Source organism: Triticum aestivum, chromosome 1B (genome assembly GCF_018294505.1).
Source record: "Triticum aestivum cultivar Chinese Spring chromosome 1B, IWGSC CS RefSeq v2.1, whole genome shotgun sequence".
In the NCBI taxonomy this organism is placed as follows: Eukaryota; Viridiplantae; Streptophyta; class Magnoliopsida; order Poales; family Poaceae; genus Triticum; species Triticum aestivum.
Genome location: NC_057795.1, coordinates 599,061,030 through 599,072,193, shown reverse-complemented (window position 1 = coordinate 599,072,193; position 11,164 = coordinate 599,061,030).

Below are 11,164 nucleotides of genomic sequence, written 5' to 3'. Positions count from 1 at the left end.
GCTCAAGAGGTAGCAAGAAGGATTTTTGGCACCATTGCCGGGGAGATATTCGTCAAGTCAAGCCATACCAAGTACCCATCATAAACTCTTCTCCCTTGCATTACGTTATTTGCCATTCGCCTCTCATTTTCCTCTCCCTCACTTCTAAAACAATTTTCGAAAACCTTTGCCTTTTCTTCGCCCCTTCTTCTCGTCTCTTTGTGCTTGCTTCTTGTGTACTTGTTTATTAGTTCGGTTTGTTGCCATCATGTCTGAAACTAGGGAGGTTATCATTGAAAATCTTGAAGAAGAACTTGAGTCTTGTTCTTTGAATCATGAAACTGAAACTCCACCTAATTACAAAACAAAAATCTTTCATGTGGGGGATGGTAATATTATTGGAAAAAGTATTATCCAAGAATTCTTTGATTGCACAGGATCCATGCCTATTAATAAAAAGTCTATTGTTCTTGAGACCAACTGTTATGCTGATGCCATTGTTATGCTTGTTGAGAAATTAGAAAGAAAATTTGTGCATATCTATCCTGCTTTGCAAAACGTGTTTTATGAACTTCCCAATATCAATCACCCTATAGCTAAAAAGATTGCCACTATTACCCTTATGCGAGAATTCGATTTTATAATACAAGAATCCAGGGACATTTTTGCTTTCTACAAAAAAGATGTTGAACACCCTCCGATTATAGATATTTTGTACGATAAAGAAACCATGCGTAGTTTGGAAGATAGAGATTATCAATCTTATAGTGAAAATCTTAGGAAGAGAGTTCCCCATTCTGAAATATCTCAATCCTTGTACCTTGAGGCTTTTGAGGAGTTTGACTGGATTACTAGAGGAATTTATGTAGGATTCAATAGGGATTGGTTGAATAAAATGATGAAGGAACCCGTCAGAAATGAACTATGCATTTTATATGATGATATATATGGTGATGATCCCGACTATGGGTTTATAAATGTTAAAATTACAAATCAAAGCCCTTTCTATGATTTAAGTTCTTCTTCTAAAAGGGAAATAAGGGAAAGAATAGATTTGTTAAGACGAGTTTTGGAGGACTTGATGAGGAAAGAATTGCATGCCGAAGATGGCAACACCTAGATCTATTCTTGTTTTTATGCCTAGCTAGGGGCGTTACACGATAACGCTTGTTGGGAGGCAACCCAATTTTATTTTTGTTCTTTGCTTTTTGCTCCTGTTTAGTAATAAATAATTCATCTAGCCTCTGGTTATATGTGGTTTTATGTTCTAATTAGTGTTTGTGCCAAGTAGAACCTTTGGGAAGACTTGGGTGAAGTCTTTGCGATCTTGCTGTAAAAAACAGAAACTTTTGCACTGACGAGAATAGCTGTCATTTTTTATAGGAGAGTGCTTTAGGTTGATTCATTTTTTCAGAAGATTAATAGATAATTTCCTCACGTCCACCTATTTATTTCAGAATTTTTGGAGTTACATAAGTATTCCAAAGTTACAGATTGCTACAGACTGTTCTGTTTTTGACAGATTCTGTTTTTCGTGTGTTGTTTGCTTATTTTGATGAATCTATGAGTAGTATCGGGGGTATGAACCATAGAGAAGTTGGAATACAATAGGTTTTACACCAATATAAATAAAGAATGATTTCATTACAGTACCTTGAAGTGGTGATTTATTTTCTTATACTAACGGAGCTCATGAGATTTTCTGTTGAAGTTTTGTGTTGTGAAGTTTTCAAGTTTTGGGTAAGGATTTGATGGACTTGGAATAAGGAGTGGCAAGAGACTAAGCTTGGGGATTCCCAAGGCACCCCAAGGTAAAATTCAAGGACAACCAAAAGCCAAAGCTTGGGGATGCCCCGGAAGGCATCCCCTCTTTCGTCTTCGTCTATCGGTAACTTTGCTTGAGGATATATTTTTATTATCCACATGATATGTGTTTTGCTTGGAGCATCTTGTATGATTTGAGTCTTTTCTTTTAGTTTACCACAATCATCCTTTCTGTACACACCTTTTGGGATAGACACGCATGATTCGTGATTTATTAGAATACTCTATGTGCTTCACTTATATCTTTTGAGCTAAACAATATTGCTCTAGTGCTTCACTTATATATTTTTAGAGCACGGCGGTGGTTTTATTTTATAGAAATTGTTGACCTCTCATGCTTCACTTATATTATTTTGAGAGTCTTTCAGAACAGCATGGTAATTTTCTTTAGTTATAAAATTAGTCCTAATATGATGGGCATCCAAGATGGGTATAATAAAAACTTTCATATAAAGTGCATTGAATACTATGAGAAGTTTGATTCTTTACGATTGTTTTGAGATATGAAGATGGTGATATTAGAGTCATGCTAGTAGAGTAGTTGTGGATTTGATAGATACTTGTGTTAAAGTTTGCGATTCCCGTAGCATGCACGTACGGTGAACCGTTATGTGATGAAGTTGCAGCATGATTTATTTATCGATTGTCTTCCTTATGAGTGGCGGTCGGGGACGAGCGATGGTCTTTTCCTACCAGTGTATCCCCTAGGAGCATGCGCGTAGTACTTTATTTCGATAACTAATAGATTTTTGTAATAAGTATGTGAGTTCTTTATGACTAATGTTGAGTCCATGGATTATACGCACTCTCACCCTTCCACCATTGCTAGCCTCTCTAGTGCCGTGCAACTTTCGCCGGTACCATACACCCACATTATAGCTTCCTCAAAACAGCCACCATACCTACCTATTATGGCATTTCCATAGCCATTCTGAGATATATTGCCATGCAACTTTCCACCGTTCCGTTTATTATGACACGCTCCATCATTGTCATATTGCTTTTCATGATCATGTAGTTGTCATCATATTTGTGGCAAAGCCACCATTCATAATTTTTCATACATGTCACTCTTGAATCATTGCACATTCCGGTACACCGCCGGAGGCATTCACATAGATTCATATTTCGTTCTAAGTATCGAGTTGTAATTCTTGAGTTGTAAGTAAATAAAAGTGTGATGATCGTCATTATTAGAGAATTGTCCCAATGAGGAAAGGATGATGGAGACTATGGTTCCCCCACAAGTCGGGATGAGACTCTGGACAGAAAAAAGAGAGAAAATAAAAAAAAGAGGTCATAAAAAAAGGAGAGAAAAGGCCTAAATAAAAAAAATGAGAGAAGAAGAGAGAAGGGGCAATGCTACTATCCTTTTTCCACACTTGTGCTTCAAAGTAGCACCATGATCTTCAAAAAGTATGAAACAATTGCTTGGCTTGTCATCAGGGTTGTGCATGATTAAATACTTTGTGTGATGAAGAGAAAGCATAGCCAGACTATATGATTTTGTAGGGATAGCTTTCTTTGGCCATGTTATTTTGAGAAGACATGATTCCTTTGTTAGTATGCTTGAAGTATTATTGTTTTTATGTCAATATTAAACTTTTGTCTTGAATCTTTTGGATCTGAACATTCATGCCACAATAAAGAAAATTACATTGACAAATATCTTAGGTAGCATTCCACATCAAAAAATTCTGTTTTTCTCATTTACCTACTCGAGGACGAGTAGAAATTAAGCTTGGAGATGCTTGATACGTATCTAATGTATCTATAATTTTTGATTGTTCCATGCTATTAAATTATCTGTTTTGGATGTTTAATGGGCTTTAATATGCTATTTTATATTATTTTTGGGACTAACCTATTAACCGAAGGCCCAGTGTTAGTTTCTGTTTTTTTGCCTATTTTAGAGTTTTGCACAAAAGGAATACCAAAAGGAATGAAACCTTCATGATGATCTTTCTTGGACCGAAAGCAAACCAGAAGACTTGGAGATGAAGTCGGAGACGTAACGAGGGGGCCACGAGGCAGGATGGCGCGCCCAGGGGGGGTAGGCGCGCCCCCACCCTCATGGGCCCCTCGTAGCTCCACCGACCTAGTTCTTTCGCCTATATATACTATTATACCCTAAAAACATCAAGGGGAGCCGCGAAAACACTTTTCCACTGCCGCAACCTTCTGTACCCATGAGATCCCATCTTGGGGCCTTTTCCAATGATCTGCCGGAGGGGGATTCGATCACGGAGGGCTTCTACATCAACACCATTACCTCTCCGATGAAGCGTGAGTAGTTTACCACAAACCTTCGGGGCCATAGTTATTAGCTAGATGGCTTCTTCTCTCTCTCTCTTTGATTCTCAATACAAAGTTCTCCTCTATGTTCTTGGAGATGTATTCGATGTAATACTCTTTTGTGGTGTGTTTGCCGAGATCCGATGAATTGTGGATTTATGATCAAGATTATCTATGAATATTATTTGGTTCTTCTCTGAATTCTTATATGCATGATTTGATATCTTTGCAAGTCTCTTCGAATTATCAGTTTAGTTTGGCCTACTAGATTGATCTTTCTTGCCATTGGAGAAGTGCTTAGCTTTGGATTAAATCTTGCAGTGTCCTTTCCCAGTGATAGTAGGGGCAACAAGGCACATATTGTATTGTTGCCATCGAGGATAAAAAGATGGGGGTTTCATCATATTGCTTGAGTTAATTCCTCTACATCATGTCATATTGCTTAATGTGTTACTCCATTCTTTATGAACTTAATACTCTAGATGCATGCTGGATAGCGGTCGATGTGTGGAGTAATAGTAGTACATGTAGGCAGGAGTCGGCCTACTTGACACGGACGTGATGCCTATGTTCATGATCATTGCCTTAGATATCATCATAATTATGCACTTTTCTATCAATTGCTCGGCAATAATTTGTTCACCCACCGTAATATATGCTATCTCAAGAGAAGCCACTAGTGAAACCTACGGCCCCCGGGTATCTTTTCCATCTTATTACATCTCGTTTACATCTTGCTAATTTCCGATATACTATTTTGCAATCTTTACTTTCCAATCTATACATCAAAAATACCAAAAATATTTACTTTATTATCTCTATCAGATCTCACTTTTGCGAGTGACCGTGAAGGGATTGACAACCTCTTTATCATGTTGGTTGCAAGTACTTGATTGTTTGTGCAGGTATTCAGTGACTTGTGCGTCGTCTCCTACTGGATTGATACCTTGGTTCTCAAAACTGAGGGAAATACTTATGCTACTTTGCTGTATCACCCTTTCCTCTTCAAGGGAAAACCAACGCAAGCTCAAGAGGTAGCAAGCATAGTGTTCACTAGCCTTGATTTGCAATCAAGATATCACCAGATTCAGATGCGTCCAGGGGATTAGCCGAAGATAGCATTCCAAATCCATCACGATCACTTCGAGTTCAAAGTTATGCCATATGGGGTGACCGGAGGGCCATTTACCTTTCAGCAAGGATTGCAAATTGTTCAGGGGCCTTTCCTTCGCCATGGCGTGTTAGTGTTCACAGACGACATCCTGGTATTTAACAAAACTCTCAAGGAGCATGTGCAGCTATTGCGTGAGGTCTTTCAACAGATGGATGAATACTCTCTCAAGATCAAGATTAAGAAGTGAGTCTTTTCACAACGACAACTAAGGTACTTGGGGAACATGATTAGTGAAGAAAGGGTGCATACTGACCCAAGAACTTTGAGAAGGTTTAAGCGCGGAACTCACCCACCTCGGTGAAAGAGCTGCGACAATGTTTGGGACTGGCCGGGTATTACCGTCGGTTCATCAAGCATTATGGGGTGATCAGTTGAACGCTCACGGACCTCTTGAAGAAAGGTGTGCCATATCAGTGGACATACACATGTGAGCAAGCATTCCAGACCTTGAAACAAGCTCCGACTTCAGCCCCAGTGTTGGCATTGCCGGATTTCAAGCAGCGCTTCACCATGGTGACCGATGCCTCTAACGTGGGTATTGGTGTTGTTCTCATGCAACGTCACCACCCAATCGCCTTCCTGAGCCAAGCGCTAGGCCCTCGACATCATGTTTTATCTACCCACGAGAAGGAATGTCTTGCCATCCTCCTGGCAATGGAGCGATGGTGACCTTACCTGCTGCAGTCTGAGTTCACCATCCGCACAGACAATCGCAACCTTGCTTGTCTCAATGAGCAACGACTGACGACGCCTTGGCAACACAAGGCACTGTCGAAACTGTTGGGGCTGCAATACATAATTGAGTACCGCAAAGGGCAACAAACCTAGCTGTCGATGCCTTGTTGTCCAGACCAGTTGGGGTCAACTGCTCCATCACGGTCTGCGTACCCGCGTGGTTAGCCCAAGTCAAGCAAGGGTATGGTGCGGACCCAAGTTGCAGTGACATGCTGGCCAAGGCAAAACAAGGGATCACCCTCAAGGGACCATTCTAGGTGACTGATGGACTTATCAGATAAAAAGGACGGGTGTGGCTGGGTCAAAACAAAGAGGCTCAAGAGAAGGTGCTTCATGAACTGTACTCGGGAGTGCTGGGTGGACACTCAGGGGTTCAGGAACATACAACCGTATTATCCGGTTGTTTGCATGACCTAAACTAAAACAAACCGTGAAGAGATTCGTGGGTGCAATCTGCAAACATGCCAAACCTAAGCATGTCAAATACCCCAGCCTCCTACAACCTCTATCAATTCCAGAACAGGCTTGGGAACTGGTGACTTTGGACTTTGTAGAAGGACCGCCAAGGTCAAAAGGCTATAATTCCATCCTGGTGGTCGTGTATAAGTTGACATGGTACGCCCACTTCATTCCCATCTGGCACCCATTCTCTGCATTACAAGTGGCTAAAGCATACATGGAGAATGTCCTTAAGCTCCACGGACCGCCAGACAAGATGGTTTCAGATCGGGATCGGATCTTCACTAGTCGGGTGTGGCAAGAGCTGACCAAACTGACACGGACCACACTGAACATATCGTCAGTGCGGCACCCGCAAACCGACAGAACTGTCGAAAGGGTTAACCAGTGCATGGAGCTTTACTCGAGATGCTTCGTCCACAACTGTCCGAGCAAATGGGCTAACTGGCTGGTGTTGGCAGAGTTTTGGTACAACACATCTTACCACTTAGTGCTCAAGTCCTCTCCCTTCGAGGTGCTATATGGCCAGAAGGCTCGATTTTTTGGCATTACCAACATTGTTGATGACATAGTGTCTGACCTTGCGGCATGGACGAAAGATCGAGCAACAGTGCTGTAGTCCCTAAAGCAAAGTAATGAAGACCAAGGCCGACCAGAAAATATCAGACCGAGTGTTCACATGTTGGGGACTGGGTGTACCTCAAGTTGCAGCTGTACGCGCAATCATCGGTCGCAGCCCGAGCTAATCACAAACTGGCTTTTTGATATTTGGTCCATTTCAGGTCACTGGGCGCGTCAGTGAGGTGGCGTACAGATTGGCGTTGCTCGAGCACGCCAAGATCCATCCCGTCATCCACTTGTCTCAGCTTCGCGTGGGCGTACCTCCGGACACACGAATCATGCCGAAGCTACCGGTTCTTGACAAGGATCTCCTACCCTTCCAAGTACCAACAACCATTCTTCAGTGCCGTGACATGTAGTGCAGAGTCAGGCAGGTACCACAAGTGTTGGTTCATTGGTCCGATTTCCCCAAGTCGCTGGCCAGCTGGGAAGATGAAGTACATCTATGCGCCAGGTTTCCTCGAGCTTTGGCTTGGGGACAAGCCAAAATGCAAGGGGGGAGGAATGTCATGGGAACCACTGAAGGCCAATGCCCAACACGGCCACACCGGCCCAGGAGGATTGTGAAGCCCAACCGGCGAGTGACTGGGCCAGTATGGAGCAAGTGAGACTACTTAAGGCGAGTGCGAGCAGCTAGCTATGGTATCGTTGAGATCATAGACTGACCGGCGCCGCTGGGCAATGTATCTCTCATCCCTCCTCCTGGATCTCATATCCCGACCCCCTTCTTGTTGAACAACCCTAGACAGTATTGTACCTCTGATTCGGCTGGGTGAGAGTGAATCCACTTTCCTAGACCCTAGATCTATGTCACACATGCACATATGAAGTGCCCGATTAATCGATCGATAGAAGAAGGAGAACTCGACGGAAACACGCAGACACATGAATACAGTGGGACACGATTTGATGGCCACAGGATTTGCTCGTTGACCTGCGGCTCCAAGCGTAGGCGCAGGGGCGACCCATCAGCAGTACGGTGGTGGACATGGAGCGGCCCCGACATGGGTGGCGAAGCAGCAACATGAGATGATGGGGCTCGGTCTCGGTGGTGGATGGAACGACACGCCGTTCCCATGCCAAGATTTCTGAGAAGAAATCGAGCGAGCAGTCATGGTGGTCACCTCCGACCACCTCCCCCGGAACAAGTAGCACAAGGAAGGGGGCGCCGGGAACTGGGCTCTGTCCTGGTGGCTGAATCGGGAGTGAAGAGAGCAGCTGCAGGGGCGAGTGGCAGACGAAATTTCCAGCGACCTGAGATTGGACAGAGAGAGGTGAGGTAGAAGATACACACACACACACACATGTGGGCCATCTTAGTTAGTGAGAGTAGCAAATTATTCAGTTTAAGTTTTCTTTATTGTAGTAGAAAACTGGTTCAGGGTTCAGAATAGCTCAGGATTCAAAAGTTCAGGGTACAAACGACAGGGATTTTGAGTTCAGGGTTCAAACAGCCCAACCTATACGAGATCAAGGTTTAAAATGGACTTTTTCCCTCCCGTGGTTCTGGCATTGGTGATGTGGGCCTCCTGCGCCATGCATGTCATTTGAACAGGTGAGGTGAGAGTGATAGGTGTGGAAAGGTAGGGCCAAGATCAGTGGCTTAACTGTATGCAAGATTAAGGGTTCATTGGTGGGGTTCGTGGCTTGCGAGCGCTCAACATTGGGAGACTATGGACCATTAGATCATGTTGTTAAATGGCTGAGATGGTTTTGGTCTGCCCCCTTCGGTTCTTTTATAGGGGTAGTAGATATATGCTACTACTCTTACTTTCTACCTGAATATGCCATTGCCCATACTTTCTACATGAATCCACGGATTAAAGAAGCACTTTACCGCACCATAACCGAGTCGCTCCTTGTATCTCTGATCAATCCACCAATCATTGTAATCCACTCCTCACTCTTTGATTTCATGTCCATTTTGCTTGTCTAGCTCACCGGGTCTGGTACTTTAAAAAGCCATTCCTTCTTTGTTTTCCTTTAACCGTCCAACATACATTTTTGCTAGAAGTGTCAAGCAAAAGCTTTAGAAGGAAGAGGAAGACCTAGCGGGCTTACGTTCTCATTTCACTATTTTTGCTCCTGCAAGACACGACTCAACTACTTTACAATTGACATGGTAGCTCATGGTCAGATGAAGGGTCTTCCCCATAAAGATAGATTAGTATATGGACTGGCTAAAACAAGGCAATACTATTCAATGGGATACAAAAATGAGCAATCCATGAGATTAGCCAAGCCCTAGTTCTTAAAAATAAGAAGATATATAGGTCCATAGTTGAGACAGAGAAGTTCTAAATAATCAAGTCGGAGTTTGCCCATGAGAGTCAGGGGCTGCATCACCAAAGGGACAGAGAAACAATTCAAAAGCATAGAACCAAGGTGTTCCAATTTATTCAAAGTAAGGACAACAACCAAGAAGGGACAAAAAATAGCATAGACAAAAGGTAAGACTAGATCATGCAAAGAGCTCTCTGCCCTAGATTAGTATGGACCTAATTGGTAAGCCAACATCAAGGAACATAAGTTCATATGTGTTGTAAAAAGAGTGAACGAGCTCCATACCTTCCGTGTTGCTCGACATTTCCTATTCTTTATTTCCTGGCCCCTAGTCAAAGTATGTACTCGGCTAACTTTTTCTAACAAACTCATCCATCCTCCTCTATGTTACAATCAACCATAATGAGACCCTATATAAGGAGTTGAAAGCACAAGTGCTCCCTGGGTGATTTTGGTAATCAATGACAACATATCTCTTGTTTGACTAATATTTTTATCAAGTTCATTTCAGATGAGTTCAACAATGGAGTGGCAAGGACAAGAAGATGTGGATCTCCTTCAAAATGCTAAGGACAAAGATTGGCAAAGGCTAAGGACTCTTCATTTTCATTTTAGTGATCCAAGATCACGTTGAGTACACAGGAAAGCCAATACTATTAAAAGGGGATGAGGATGTTGCTCAATGGTCTACTTGCTCAAAGTGCTTAGTGATATTGCTCCAAAACCCTCAGCCACTTTCTCATTTCAACATTTCTCCAAAACCTAAAGTCAAACTTGGCCCCACCGATTTTATCTATCCGGCGCCATCGTGTTCATTTGACATAGCCACTGCAAGAAACCCTAATCAATTCGGTCACAACGATACGGATCATGGTCTCACCGAGATGGCCTTGCAAACTCTCTGTTGTCTGCTGCAATTATTTCGGTCCCATCAAAATGTGCAATCAACACACCGAGTTTTCCTGACCAACTCCCTGTTTGATCATTGCTGAAATCAGTCTCACCGAGTTCATGCAATCGGTCTCACCGAGATGAGGTTTTGCCCTAGCCCTAGCACATCGGTCCCATTGAGTTGATCTTGTCGGTCCCACCGAGATTCCTAACGTTCACATTTTGAACTAAATTAGTCTCACTGAGTTTTTTGTTCGGTCTGACCGAGTTGGGTAAAAAGTCTGTAACAGTTGGATTTTGTGTGGAGGCTATATATACCCCTCCACCCCTTCTCCATTTGAGAGAGAGCCATCAGAACGTGCCTACACTATTTTCTGAGAGAGAACCACCTACCCATGTGTTGAGACCAAGACATTCCAATCCAACCACAAGAATCTTGATCTCTAGCCTTCCCCAAGTTGCTTTCCACTCAAATCATCTTTCCACCATAGCCAAATCTGTGCGAGAGAGTTGAGTGTTGGGGAGACTATCATTTGAAGCACAAGAGCAAGGAGTTCGTCATCAACACACCATCTATTACCTTTTGGAGAGTGGTGTCTCCTAGATTGGTTAGGTGTTACTTGGAGCCTCCGTCAAGATTGTGGAGTTGAACCAAGGAGTTTGTAAGGGCAAGAAGATCTCCTAATTCGTGAAGATCTACCCAAGTGAGGCAAGTCCTTCGTGGGCGATGGTCATGGTGGGATAGACATGGTTGATTCTTCATGGGTGGAGCCCTCCGTGGACTCGCGCAACCATTTCCCTTCGTGGGTTGAAGTCTCCACCAACATGGATGTACGACCACCACCTATCAGAACCATGCTAAAAATCTCCGTGTCTTCATTGCATTTGCACTTTCCAATGCCA